The sequence below is a fragment of the Triticum urartu genome, chromosome 2A (genome assembly GCF_056163025.1).
Source record: "Triticum urartu cultivar PI428250 chromosome 2A, HENAU_Tu73, whole genome shotgun sequence".
Classification (NCBI taxonomy): domain Eukaryota; kingdom Viridiplantae; phylum Streptophyta; class Magnoliopsida; order Poales; family Poaceae; genus Triticum; species Triticum urartu.
This window is the reverse complement of record NC_141874.1, coordinates 231,517,288-231,532,262: the sequence shown is the minus strand read 5'-3', so window position 1 is coordinate 231,532,262 and position 14,975 is coordinate 231,517,288.

Below are 14,975 nucleotides of genomic sequence, written 5' to 3'. Positions count from 1 at the left end.
ATGAAGAAATTGCAGAAACGAGCATCCCCATCGAGGAAGCAAGCAAAGAGTGGCTGATGTACTTTGATGGTGCCTTTTCGCTGCAAGGCGCCGGCGCTGGCGTGCTGCTTGTCGCACCCACCGGAGAGCACCTCAAGTACGTAGTCCAGATGCACTTTCCCAAGGAGCAAGCAACAAACAATACTGCAGAGTATGAAGGCTTGCTTGCCGGTCTCAGGATCGTGGCAGACCTTGGGATCAAGAAGCTCATTGTCAGGGGTGACTCGCAGCTTGTCGTCCGCCAAGTGAACAAGAGCTATCAGAGTCCGTTGATGGAAGCCTATGTCGACGAAGTGAGAAAGCTAGAAGAGCACTTTGACGGCCTACAGATGGAGCATGTTCCAAGAGCTCAGAACGCCATTGCCGATGGCCTATCAAAGTGCGCCGCACTTAAGTTACCTGTGGAACCAGGGATCTTTGTGCTCAAGATGACTCAACCATCTGCAACGCCATCAACTGAACAGAACAAGAAGAGGAAGTTGATTTCTGGTGACTATTTTCTGGCAGAGCTTTCCGAAGCCGCCGCCAAGAAGGTCCCCAAGATCAACGCCAAGAGCGCTAAGGAGCGGTCTGCTCCGGCAAGCCCTAGGGTTTATTCCATTGAAGCAGAAGCTCCCGACAAGTTTTGCTCCGGCAAGCTTGCCGGGGAACGTCAAGCTCCGGCAGAGCAGCAGGTTCTCGCCGTAGAAGCGGATGTTCCCGCAGCAGCAGATTTGCCTTTAGTCCTTGTTGTTGAGCCACAAGCTCCAGCATGGACACAGCAGATTGTCCGTTTCCTTCAGACAGGAGAACTTCCCGAAGAGCAAGAAGAAGCAGAAAGAGTAGCCCGGCAGTCAAGTATGTACCAGTTTGTCGACAACACACTATACAGAAGAAGACTCAACGGTGTAAAATTGAAGTGTATTCACCGGGAAGACGGACAAAAGCTGTTGGCAGAGATACATGGAGGCATATGTGGTCACCACATTGGCGCAAGAGCACTTGCCGGCAAAGCATTCCGGCAAGGTTTCTTTTGGCCGACAGCCGTCCAGGATGCAACTGCACAAGTAACCAAGTGTGAAGCGTGCCAGTTCCATTCCAAGCAGATACACTAACCGGCTCAAGCTCTCTAGACGATCCCTTTATCCTGGCCATTTTCGGTCTGGGGGCTCGACATCCTCGGCCCCTTTCCCCGAGCAGTCGGGGCTTTGAGTACTTGTACATTGCAATCGACAAGTTCACAAAGTGGCCGGAAGTGGAAGCAGTGAGGAAGGTGACAGCACAGTCAGCAGTCAAGTTCTTCAGGTCGATTGTTTGCCGCTTCGGGATCCCTAACAGGATAATCACCGACAACGGTACGCAATTCACGAGCCGCACCTTCATGCAGTACGTCCAAGATCTTGGCGCCAAGGTCTGCTTCGCTTCTGTTGCTCACCCGAGAAGAAACGGTCAAGCGGAGAGGGCAAATGCTGAAGTGCTGCGTGGGCTCAAGACCAGGACTTTCGACAGGCTGCACAAGTGCGAAAGAAACTGGATCGAGGAGCTGCCGGTGGTTCTTTGGTCGATCAGGACGACGCCAAATCGAGCCACTGGCCAGACACCTTTCGCTCTAGTCTATGGAGCAGAGGCAGTTCTCCCCACGGAACTCGTATACGGGTCACCTCGAGTGCTCGCTTATGATGAGCTTGAGCAAGAGCAGCTGCGACAAGATGATGCGCTACTCCTTGAGGAAGACCGTCTTCAGGATGCTGTACGAGCTGCTCGCTACCAGCAAGCTTTGCGCCGCTACCATAGCCGCAAAGTTAACGCCAGAAGTCCCGAGGAAGGCGACCTTGTTCTTCGGCGTGTTCAGTCCGCCAAGAATTCCAACAAGTTGACGCCACAGTGGGAAGGCCCTTACCGGGTGAAACGAGTCACTAGGCCTGGCGCTGTCCGCCTTGAGACCGAAGATAGCATTCCGGTGAGCAATTCCTGGAACATTGAGCATCTTCGTAAGTTTTACCCGTAAGGCGTGGTTGCCGGAACCTGTTCCGGCAACCACCTTTTGTAAAAGTCTTGCCGCTGTTGCATGTAATCCTTTGTACAAAGCCGGGCGCAGACCCCGTGCATAAGTAAAGCTCAAATGCTCCGCACATCTTGTCAATTTCATGCTTTCTATTTTTTGCATATGTGATCTGACACTTTGTGCAACACCTACTCCCCGGTAAGAAATAATGAGTCGTAAGGCTCCATATCTTTATTTTCTCCTCTTTCTTTTTTCTCAAGGAAAGGAAGGTTCCCTCACCCACAAGTTTGCCGGGGGGGAAAGGAGAAGATAATGGTATGGACCAGGCGTCGTTCAAGAAAGTTTCGCCTTACCGGGAAGCAAACAACAGAAAAGCTAAGTTGCCAAAGTTTGAGCAATCAGATTTTTAAAATTTTTAAGTTATCTCCCTTGAACGACCGCACTTTGTATGGAAAACCTGTGCGCGGAGGAACCAACTCGTAGCTAGTTGCGCCCTTACTTTGTTTCGAGTCCGCTCAACAACTTAAGTGAGATGTGACTAGTTGCGACAAGGTTTCTTGTCGGTAGCGGCACCGCCAGCAGGCTGCTGACGTCCCGCACTCAGCGCTCGCGGCTAAGGTGCCTGCACCGGCAAGTTCCCTAAAAGCGTAGGGCAAAAACATACAAAGGGAGGAATCAAGTAAAGGGAATAACATTGCAATCATTACCCGGAATAGAGTTATATTACAAGGTAGCTTGTCGCAGCTCTAACAGATTGTTCTCATAACATGACCAGCAGCGACAAGAAAAGAAGAAAACGGGTGGCCTAGTCTACGCGATCGCCCTCAATCCTCTTGATCCTGCTCACCTTGTCCACAATGGGTGCGACAAGGGTCTTGAGCGCCTCCAGATCAGCATCCGGCGGCAGGGTCTTGAGGACGTTGGTGAGGTTGAGGCCCGGGTTGCGGAAGGCCACCTTCACCAACACCTTTTGAAGAGCTCCCGCGCAGATCTTGCACGACTCGTCGGCCAGCTGCTTTGGGATCTTCTCCCGGAGCCGCTGGAGGGCCGTCGCCACGCCTTTGAAGAACAAGGTGAGCTTGGCGCTGGGTTGGAGGTTCTCATCAGAGGGATACCCGAGATCCTCCACCCCCAGCTGCGCCAGCTCCCTGTCGATATCTGCGGCAGCATTCACGAGACCCCGCGTCCAGTGCTCCACATTCTACCTAAAAGCATTCTGGGCGGCGGCAGCACTCGCCAGCAGCGCCTTGTCGGCCTTGATCTCCTCCTTCAAGGCCACCTCCTGCTCCCTGGCGCCGTCCAGCGTCTTGGTCAAAGTGGTCAGCTTCAACTCAAGATCTGTGTTGGAGTCCTTGGCGGCGCTACGCTCTTTTCCCTTCTCGGCGAGACGAACATGCAGCTCTGAGTTGCTGTGGGCGTCCTTCTCCCGCTCACGCTTGAGCGCGGCAAGCTCTTCACCACTTGCCATGAGATCGGCCTCCAGCTGCACCACCTTCGTCTCCAGCTCCTTCTTGGCAGCCTCGGCAACTGCGGCAGCATCCTCTGCTTGCTTAAGGGCTCCGCCGAATTTTTGCTCACGCGCGGCAAGCTCCTCGTCGTGGCAGTCGAGGTTAACTTTCCGCTGCACCAGCTCGCCCTCCTGCGCAGACAGCTTCTCAGCGGCAAGCCGTTGTTGCTCTTCAACTTTGGCCTTCTCGAGGAAGAAGGCCTTCTGCTCTTCGGCGAGTTGCTCTCGCTCCTCTGCCAGGGACCGGAGAGCTTCCTGGTTGAGACCCCGGAGCTCCTCCGCGCGCTTCTCGATGTCCGCTCCCGCCTTCGCGACAAGCGCCTCGCGGGATTCCAGCTTGGCTTGCCGCGCGCGGTAGAGCGACAACAGCTTCCGCAGCAGCCGCTCCTCTTCAGGCTCGCCGCTGCTGCTGCTCGGCGCATCAAATAGCGTCAGCCCAGCAAAGGCGAGCACCTCTCCATCAAAGCTCTCTCCCTCGACCGGCGCCCTGGAGCTTGACGCCCAGGGGAGGTTGATGAAGACGCCATCGCCGGCCTTCAAGTAGACGCCTGGCTGGAGCTCTTCGGAGCCTGGCGCTGCGGCAACGGCGGACGGGTCGGCAGTCGACGTAGCGCCTGGCGCTCCTGCGGCCTCAGGGCCGTCAGTGCGATCGCCAGACCCCTCGCCAGCTGCTGCGGCGGCAGCTTTGGCGGCCTCGTCGCGGCGGGATCATCAGCGCCGGCTGCCTCTTCAGTGGCAGCGGCGTCGTCGGCAGCAACCTCGGTCTCCATCGGCTCCGCAGCAGATGGGTCTGATGGCCGGAAAAGTGAGAAAAGTCAAGCAAATACCCAAAAAGAAGAAGAACCCAAGGGAAGCTTTGAAGAGAAGATTACCTGTACTGGGTTCGGCAGTCGTAGTCTCTGCCGCCGGGAGGACGCCGGTGCTGTCCCTTGCCGGAGAACTCTCCCTTGCCGGAGGACTCTCCCTTGGCATTTCGGGGGCGGCCTCCGGGTGCTCCTGGTGGGGCTGCTCTGCTCCTACACAAACCAACAGTCAGATGTCAGCAAAGAAAGAGTATCCATGGACGCCTAACAGTGGAACGCGAACCATATACTTATGCTGGGGGCTGCTCTGGAGAACAGTTACCGGGTCCGGCAAGGTTGTCTCGGACGCACCCCCTGCTGTCGCGGTGGGTTCTCCTCGATGACAATCACCGGGACCTTGGCTCTCTTCGCTGCTCTCTGGGCCAGAGTCCTAAAAAGGAATAAGTTCAGAGTAAAGCAAATGAGATACAAGACAAAACAGCAAGAATTGAAGAACTACAAATACAACAAGAGAATCTTACTCTTCTTCTTCCTCGTCGGAGCTGAACGCGGAGAAGTCGAAGTCCGGCTCACGTCCGGCGTGAGGAGGCAGAGGAGTAGTTTCCCTTGGCCGCTTGGCGGGAACAGTGGCGGTGGTCTGAGACGACCCCGCTCCGGCTGCCGCCACGGCGTGAGAAGCGGCAGGAGCAGAAGCGGTGGTCCGGGTGGACCCCCCTCCAGTTGCCGCAGCAGCGTGAGGTGCTCCTGTGGCAACAATGCTTGCCGCGGTGGAGCATGTCGCGCGGCGCGGCGACTGTTGACTCGCCTGCCGCCCCGCTACGTCCCCGGCCTTGCGGAGACGCCGTCTTGGTGGGGATGGAGGCTCTGCTTGCTGCGAGCTGCCTGAAGATGAGGAGGAAGAGGAGTTGATCTCCAGCGAGCCGCTCGTATCCTCGGCGGGCTCGCTCGACTCGACGTCATGCCCGGTAAGCTCTTTCTCGCCGACGAGCTCCTCTCGCTCGGCATGGCTTGCCACCTCTGCTGCCTCTGCCTCCTCCACGGTGAATCCAAATTCGCCCGCGGCTGCGGCTGCCACCGCCTCTTCCAGCCTAGTGGCGATGCGTGTCATCTCCGCATCGGTGGTGTCGCGGGTGAGGCTATTCTTTTCGTCGGAGCGGACCGGCACTTCTACCAAGCCGTCAAAGAACTCCTGCACGACGTCATCTGCAGGCTCTTGCCAAGTTGGGACAATTCCATGCGAATCGCACAGCGGCATCATTGCACGGATGCGGTCGAGCGCAGAGCTGTTGCACAGCGGAACGACACCCTTCGGCAACCTGAACACTTCGGGATGTTGAGGGTCATACTTGAACAGCTCCTCGAGCATCGCGTTAAGCTCCAGAATAGTGAAGTTGAAGTTGAGGCCCGGACGCAGCCTCATGATATCCGCCGCATTCTTGAATTCCCAGGCGGGTCTCCCCCGTTCCTGCAGGGGGGCGATGCGGCGGCGAAGAAAATCTGCGCCAACAGCTCCTACAGTGAGCCCGGCAAGCCTGAGGTGTTGGATCCGGGTGACGGCAATCTTCAGCCTATCGTCTTCCGGGGCCACGTCACTCCAATCGCTGCTGCGTGCTACTGGGGCTTGGCGCCGGGCGGTAAACGGCTGCGGGTTCTCCTCGACAATCCAGCACCAGTCTGCTCTCCATTCCTCCCACTTGCCGCGGAACTCTCCCTCCAGATAAGTGTCCTTCTTATCGGCCCTCGAGATCCAGGCGATTCCGCCGGATAAAGGCTCTCCTCTCTCTACTCGGGGCATAAAGAAGTGGTGAAAAAGGGCTACATTGGGATAGACTCCGACAAAGTTTTCGCAGAGATGTGCGAAAACTGCCATGGTCAGAACATCATTGGGGGTGAAGTCAAGGAGGCGGAATCCGTAGGTGTTCATAATATCGCAGAAAAACTCAGAGAAAGGCGGGCAGAGCCCGCAGTAGAAGAACAAGGCGAAGAAATGGTATCCATTTGGAGCCATTTTCCAAGCGGCGGCTGGAAGTACCTTCGTGCGCGGATGCGCTCGCGTCTCCGTCGACCAGAAGAGGTAGTAATTCTCCCTCAGCTCCCTCACGGCGAGCTTGGGGGGGAAGATTTCCCGCTCCTTTCGCAGCACCGCAAGCCGCTGCGCCTCGGTCGACTTCACAACCTTCCCTTTGTCGGCTCTCGGAGCCATGGCGGAAGTGGTGGAGGAGGTCGATGGCGTTGGTGGTGCTGGTGGTGATGGGGGGCGGGGCGCTGCTCTCTTTCAGCTTTGGGAAGACGAGGGAGCGGCGGAGGTTTCTGAGATTGGAGTAGCAACCGGTGAATGGGCGAACTACCCCTGTTTCCCATGCTTATAAAGAGGGAGGGGGCGGACGTTCCGCCTTTCCGAATAAAGAAACCACCCACGATCTCTCCCATGACGCCGCATTCAACACGTGCCGTTCGGGGATGGCGCGGTGGATACGGGGAGAGATACGGCGTAACCCAGGCCGCGCGTGCCCGTGCCCTGTTTTGGGCCTGGCCCAATAGCTCTCGGCACCGTGTATGGCCCAGGCCCGGGGGCTCCTGTCGGTGTACTAGAGTAGGGGTACCGTAGTATCCCGAACTTGTGCACGGGCAGTTGCAGCATCCCGCGGCAAGGCTTGCCGGGTGACCGCCAAGGTCCTCCGTGGTTCCTTTGGAGCCATTCAAGGAAAAAGTATCCAAGCCAAGGAGACAAGACCCCGGCAATTGGAGCTTGCCGGGAAGGCCAACCAAGGCATCTCAAGGAACTTGCCGCGACGCGCCACGCGTCCCGGCAAGGCCCGGTGAGCGACAAGCTCTCGGACGCGACAAGACAACGACCGCGGCAAGGCGCTTGCCGCGGCAAGCCACCACTCTGTGCCCGCGCTCCAGCGCATCCACCAACGTGTCGCTCTGGGACCCTTCCAGGCATACGTGGCGGGAGGCTGTGCAGCCAGCGGTGAGCGATGGCAAGCGGCGTTGACAAGATTGCCATCGTGGCGAGCGGTGGCGTCCCTGACGGTCCCTTTTGCACTATTTAGGCGACGCAGACGGGCATTTAATGCCCTGTTCCCCTGCCGTCAGGGTTAGGTATGATACACTGTAGTAGGTAGCTGTACCAACCGCAACACCTTTCCATTTTTACCCTTGTCTACGTTGCCACCTGTCGGTGACCCCTTGAGCATATAAAAGGAGGCCCATGCGCAACGTAGAGGAGAGGAGGAGAACACTCACGCTCGGTCTCGTTAGCTGCTGGCGTGTACTGTAGCACTCCGCGCTCCCGAGCAAGAACTCAATACAAACCACAAAGCAGGAGTAGGGTTTTACGCATCCGTGCGGCCCGAACCTGGGTAAACTGCTCGTGTGCTTCGCCTCGATCCGCTCTTCTGCGACCCTTGCCCCCGCCGAACCGAAAGGGACTCGGTCTACTGGTCCCATAGGTGCTCGTGGATTAGTCCCCCGACAAATACAATACGTGTCGTTTCCCTTTCTGTCTCTGGGATCGAGCACCGCAAGATTGAACCCAAAGCTAAGCACTTCTCCCATTGCAAGAAAGATCAATCTAGTAGGCCAAACCAAACTAATAATTCGAAGCAAAGATAACCAATCATACATAAAAGAATTCAGAGAAGATTCAAATATTGTTCAAAGATAAACTTGATCATAAATCCACAATTCATCGAATCTCGACAAACACACCGCAAAACAAGATTACATCGAATAGATCTCCAAGAGAATCGAGGAGAACTTTGTATTGAGATCCAAAGAGAGAGAAGAAGCCATCTAGATACTAGCAATGGACCCGAAGGTCTGAAGTAAACTACTCACACATCATCGGAGCGGCCATGGAGTTGATGTAGAGGCCCTCCGTGATCAATGCCCCCTCCGGCAGATCTCCGAAAAAGGCCCAAAGATGGGATATCTTGTGTATAGAAGGTTGCGGTGGTGGAAATAGGGTTTCGTGGTGCTCCTAGATGTTTTCGGGTTATATGAATATATGTAGGAGGAAGAAGTAGGTCGGTGGAGCAACAAGGGGCCCACGAGGGTGGAGGGCGCGCCCCCTGCCTCGTGGCCTCCTTGATTGTTTCTTGACGTCCACTCCAAGTCCCCTGGATCACGTTTGTTCCAAAATCACGCTCCCGAAGGTTTCATTCCATTTGGACTCTGTTTGATATTCCTTTTCTGCGAAACACTGACATAGGCTAAAAAACAACAATTTGGGCTGGGCCTCCGGTTAATAGGTTAGTCCCAAAAATAATATAAACGTGTAAAATAAAGCCCATTAACATTCAAAACAGATAATATAATAGCATGGAACAATAAAAAATTATAGATACATTGGAGACGTATCAAGCATCCCCAAGCTTAATTCCTGCTCGTCCTCGAGTAGGTAAATGATAAAAGCAGAATTTTTGATGTGGAATGCTTCCTAACATATTTCTCAATGTAATTTTTCTTTATTGTGGCATTAATGTTCAGATCTGAAAGATTCAAGATAAAAGTTTAATATTGACATAGAAATAATAATACTTCAAGCATACTAACTAAGCAATTATGTGTTCTCAAAATAACATGGCCAAAGAAAGTTATCCCTACAAAATCATATAGTCTCGCTATGCTCTATCTTCACCACACAAAATATTTAAATCATGCACAACCCTGATGACAAGCCAAGCAATTGTTTCATATTTTTGATGTTCTCAAACTTTTTCAATCTTCACGCAATATATGAGCGTGAACCATGGATATAGCACTATAGGTGGAATAGAATGGTGGTTGTGGAGAAGACGGAAAGGGGAAGATAGTCTCACATCAACTAGACGTATCAACGGGCTATGGAGATGCCCATTAATAGATATCAATGTGAGTGAGTAGCGCTTGCCATGCAACGGATGCACTAGAGCTATAAGTGTATGAAAGCTCAACAAAAGAAACTAAGTGGGTGTGCATCCAACTTGCTTGCTCACGAAGACCTAGGGCAATTTGAGGAAGCCCATCATTGGAATATACAAGCCAAGTTCTATAATGTAAAATTCCCACTAGTTTATGAAAGTAACAACATAGGAGACTCTCTATCATGAAGATCATGGGGATACTTTGAAGCACAAGTGTGGAAAAATGATAGTAACATTGTCCCTTCTCTCTTTTTCTCTCATTTTTTTGTTTGGGCCTTCTTTTTTTTTTCTTTTTGGCCTCTTTTCTTTTTATTTTTTTTCGTCCGCAGTCTCATCCCGACTTGTGGGGGAATCATAGTCTCCATCATCCTTTCCTCACTGGGACAATGCTCTAATAATGATGATCATTACACTTGGTTTTACTTACAACTCAAGAATTACAACTCAATATTTAGAACAAGAGTGACATGTATGAAAAAATTATGAAAGGTGGCTTTGCCACAAATACGATATCAACTACATGATCATGCATGGAAATATGACAATGATGAAGCATGTCATAACAAATGGAACGGTGTAAAGTTGCATGGCAATATATCTCGGAATGGCTATGGAAATGCCATAATAGGTAGGTATGGTGGCTGTTTTGATGAAGGTATATGGTGGGTGTATGGTACTGGCGAAAGGTGCGCGGTAATAGAGAGGCTAGCAAATGTGGAAGGGTGAGGGTGCGTATAATCCATGGACTCAACATTAGTCATAAAGAACTCACATACTTATTGCAAAAATCTGTTAGTTACCGAAACAAAGTACTACGCGCATGCTCCTAGGGGGATAGATTGGTAGGAAAAGACCATCGCTCGTCCCCGACTGCCACTCATAAGGAATTCAATTAATAAACAAATCATGCTCCGACTTCATCACATAACGGTTCACCATACGTGCATGCTACAAGAATCACAAAACTTCAACACAATCATCAAGTATCAAACTTCTCTTAGTATTCAATGCACTTGTATGAAAGTTTTTATTATGCCTAAAAGCAAATTTCCATGTTGTTCTAAAGGACTCTCAAAATAATATAAGTGAAGCATGAGAGATCAATTGTTTGTCTAAAATAAAACCACCACCATGCTCTAAAAGACATAAGTGAAGCACATAGAGCAAAAATTATATATCTCAAAAGATATAAGTGAAGCACATAGAGTGTTCTAATAAATTCCAATTCATGTGTGTCTCTCTCAAAAGGTGTGTACAGCAAGGATGATTGTGTTAAACTAAAAAGCAAAGACTCAAATCATACAAGACGCTCCAAGCAAAACACATATCATGTGGTGAATAAAAATATAGCTCCAAGTAAAGTTATCGATGAACGAAGATGAAAGAGGGGATGCCTTCTAGGGCATCCCCAAGCTTAGGCTTTTTGGTGTCCTTGGATTTTACCTTGGGGTTCCTTGGGCATCCCCAATCTTAGGCTCCTGCCACTTATTGTTCCATAATCCATCAAATCCTTACCCAAAACTTGAAAACTTCACAACACAAAACTTAACAGAAAATCTCATCAGCTCCATTAGCGAAAGAAAACAAAACACCACTTCAAGGTACTGTAATGAACTCATTCTTTATTTATATTGGTGTTAAACCTACTGTATTCCAACTTCTCTATGGTTTATAAACTCCATTACTAGCCATAGATTCATTCAAATAAGCAAACAACACACAAAAAACAGAATCTGTCAAAAATAGAACAGTCTGTAGTAATCTGTAACTAACGCAAACTTCTAGAACCCCAAAAATTCTAAAATAAATTTCTGGACGATAGGAATTTATCTATTAATCATATGCAAAAATAATTAAGTAAATAACACTCTCCAATAAAAAATGGCAGCAATTCTCGTGAGCGCTAAAGTTTCTATTTTTTTACAGCAAGATCAAAAAGACTTTCCCAAGTCTTCACAAAGGTTCTACTTGGCACAAACACTAATTAAACACAAAAAACAAAACCAAAACAGAGGCTAGATAAATTATTTATTACTAAACAGGAGCAAAAATCAAGGAATAAAATTAAAATTGGGTTGCCTCCCGACAAGCGCTATCGTTTAACGCCCCTAGCTAGGCATAAAAGCGAAGATATATCTAGGTATTGTCATCTTTGGTAGGCAATCCATAGGTGGTTCTCATAATAGATTCATGTGGTAATTTAATTTTATTTCTAGGGAAGTATTCCATGCCTTTCCTTAATGGAAATTGGAATCTAATATTCTCTTCCTTCATATCAATAATTGCACCATTTGTTCTAAGGAAAGGTCTACCAAGAATAATAGGACATGAAGGATTGCAATCTATATCAAGAACAATGAAATCTATGGGAACATAATTTCTATTCGCAACAATAAGAACATCATTAATCTTTCCCATAGCTTTCTCAATAGTGGACTCCGCAAGGTGCAAGTTTAAAGAACAATCATCAAATTCATGGAAACCTAGCTAATCACACAAAGTTTTTGGGATCATGGAAACACTAGCACCCAAATCACACAAAGCATAGCATTCATGATCTTTAATTTTTATTTTAATAGTAGTTTCCCACTCATAATAAAGTTTTCTAGGGATAGAAACTTCCAACTCAAGTTTTTCTTCATAAGATTGCATCAAAGCATCAATGATATGTTTAGTAAAAGCTTTATTTTGACTATAAGCATGAGGAGAATTTAGCACGGATTGCAACAAGGAAATACAATCTATCAAAGAGCAATTATCATAATTAAATTCCTTGAAATCCAAGATAGTGGGTTCCTTGCTATCTAAAGTTTTGACCTCTCCAATCCCGCTTTTATCAATTTTTGCATCAAGATCTAAAAACTCTGAATCATTGGGACGCCTTCTAACTAAAGTTGACTCATCTCCAGTCCCATCATTATCAACATTCTTATTGAAAAACAAAGATTTAGTAGGGGACACATCAATCACTTTTATATCTTCATCCTTATTATCATGAAACCTAGAAGAACACACTTTTATGAAGCAATCTTTTTTAGCACGCATCCTAGCGGTTCTTTCTTTGCACTAATCAATGAAATTCTCATAGCTTTGAGAGACTCATTGATATCATGCTTAGGTGGAATAGATCTAAGTTTCAAAGAATCAACATCAAGATAAATTCTATCCACGTCCCAGCCAAGTCATCAATCCTAAGCAATTTTTCTTCAATCAAAGCATTGAAACTCTTTTGGGAACTAATAAATTCTTTAATACTAGATTCAAAATCAGAGGGCATCTTATTATAATTTCCATAAGAATTGTTATATGAATTACCATAATTATTAGAGGAATTACTAGGAAACGGCCTAGAATTAAAATTACATCTATACGCATTGTTACCAAAATTGTTCCTACCAACAAAATTCACATCCATAGATTCATTATTATTCTCAATCAAAGTAGGCAAAGGCATATCATTAGGATCAGTAGGAGCACTCTTATTAGCAAACAATTTCATAAGTTCATTCATCTTTCCACTCAAAACATTGATCTCTTCAATTGCATGCACCTTTTTACTAATAGATCTTTCCGTGTGCCATTGAGAATAATTAACCATAATATTATCTAGGAGTTTAGTAGCTTCTCCTAGAGTGATTTCCATAAAAGTGCCTCCCGCGGCCGAATCTAAAAGATTTCTAGAAGCAAAATTCAATCCGGCATAAATTATTTGTATAATCATCCATAAATTCAATCCATGTGTAGGGCAATTACGTATCATTAATTTCATCCTCTCCCAAGATTGTGCAACATGCTCATGGTCAAGTTGCTTAAAATTCAAAATATCATTTCTAAGGGAGATGATCTTAGCGGGCGGAAAATACTTAGAGATAAAAGCATCTTTGCACTTATTCCATGAATCAATACTATTTTTAGGCAAAGACAAAAAACAAGCTTTAGCACAATCTCTAAGCGAAAACGGAAATAGCTTAAGTTTAACAATATCATTATCCATATCTTTCTTCTTTTGCATATCACACAAATCAACAAAGTTGTTTAGATGGGTAGCGGCATCTTCGCTAGGAAGGCCAGAAAATGAATCCTTCATGACAAGATTCAGCAAAGCAGTATTAATTTCACAAGATTCAGCATCAGTAAGAGGAGTAATCGGAGTGCTAATAAAATCATTATTGTTGGTATTGGCAAAGTCACACAATTTAGTATTATCTTGAGCCATCGTGACAAGCAAGCAATCCAACACACAAGCAAACAAGAAACAAGCAAAAGAGGCAAAGTGGAAAAGAGAAGGGGAATGGAAAAATAGGGCGAATAAAACGGCAAGGGTGAAGCGGGGGAGAGGAAAACGAGAGGCAAATGGCAAATAATGTAATGTGAAGGATAAGAGTTGTGATGGGTACTTCGTATGTCTTGACTTGGCATAGATGTCCCCGATAACGGCACCAGAAATCATTCTTGCTACCTCTTGAGCACTGCATTGGTTTTCCCTTGATGATTCAGCAAAGCAGCATAAGTATTTCCCTAATTTTTTGAGAACCAAGGTATCAATCCAGTAGGAGACCACGCGCGAGTCACCTCGTACCTACACAAACAAATAAGAACCTCGCAACCAACACGATAAAGGGGTTGTCAATCCCTTCACGGCCACTTGCAAGAGTGAGATCTGATAGAGATAATGATAATAAGATAAATATTTTTGGTATTTTTATGATATAGATTGAAAATAATGATTGCAAAATAAAATAGATTGGAAACTTGTATGATGGAAAATAGACCTGGGGGCCATAGGTTTCACCAGTGGCTTCTCTCAAGATAGCTTAAGTATTATAGTGGGTGAACAAATTACCGTTGAGCAATTGATAGAAAAGCGATTAATTATGAGAATATCTAGGTATGATCATGTATATAGGCATCACGTACATGACAAGTAGACCGACTCCTGCCTGCATCTACTACTATTACTCCACACATCGACCACTATCCAGCATGCATCTAGAATATTAAGTTCATAAGAAAAGAGTAACGCCTTAAGCAAACTGACATGATGTAGAGGGATAAACTCATGCAATATGATATAAACCCCATCTTTTTATCCTCGATGGCAACAATACAATACGTGTTATTTCCCTTTCTGTCACTGGGATCGAGCACCGCAAGATTGAACCCAAAGCTAAGCACTTCTCCCATTGCAAGAAAGATCAATCTAGTAGGCCAAACCAAATCGATAATTCGAAGAGACTTGCAAAGATAACCAATCATACATAAAAGAATTTAGAGAAGATTCAAATGTTGTTCATAGATAAACTTGATCATAAATCCACAATTCATCAGATCTCGACAAACACGCCGCAAAAGAAGATTACATCGAATAGATCTCCAAGAGAATGGAGGAGAACTTTGTAGTGAGATCCAAAGAGAGAGAAGAAGCCATCTAGCTACTAGCTATGGACTCGAAGATCTGAAGTAAACTACTCACACATCATCGGAGGGGCCATGGAGTTGATGTAGAGGCCCTCCGTGATCCATGCCCCCTCCGGCAGAGCTCCGGAAAAGGCCCCAAGATGGGATCTCTTGGGTACAGAAGGTTGCGGCGGTGGAAATATGGTTTTGTGGTGCTCCTGGATGTTTTCGGTGTATATGAATATATATATAGGAGGAAGAAGTAGGTTGGTGGAGCAACGAGGGGCCCATGAGTGTGGAGGGCGCGCCCAGGGGGTGGGCGCGCCCCCTGCCTC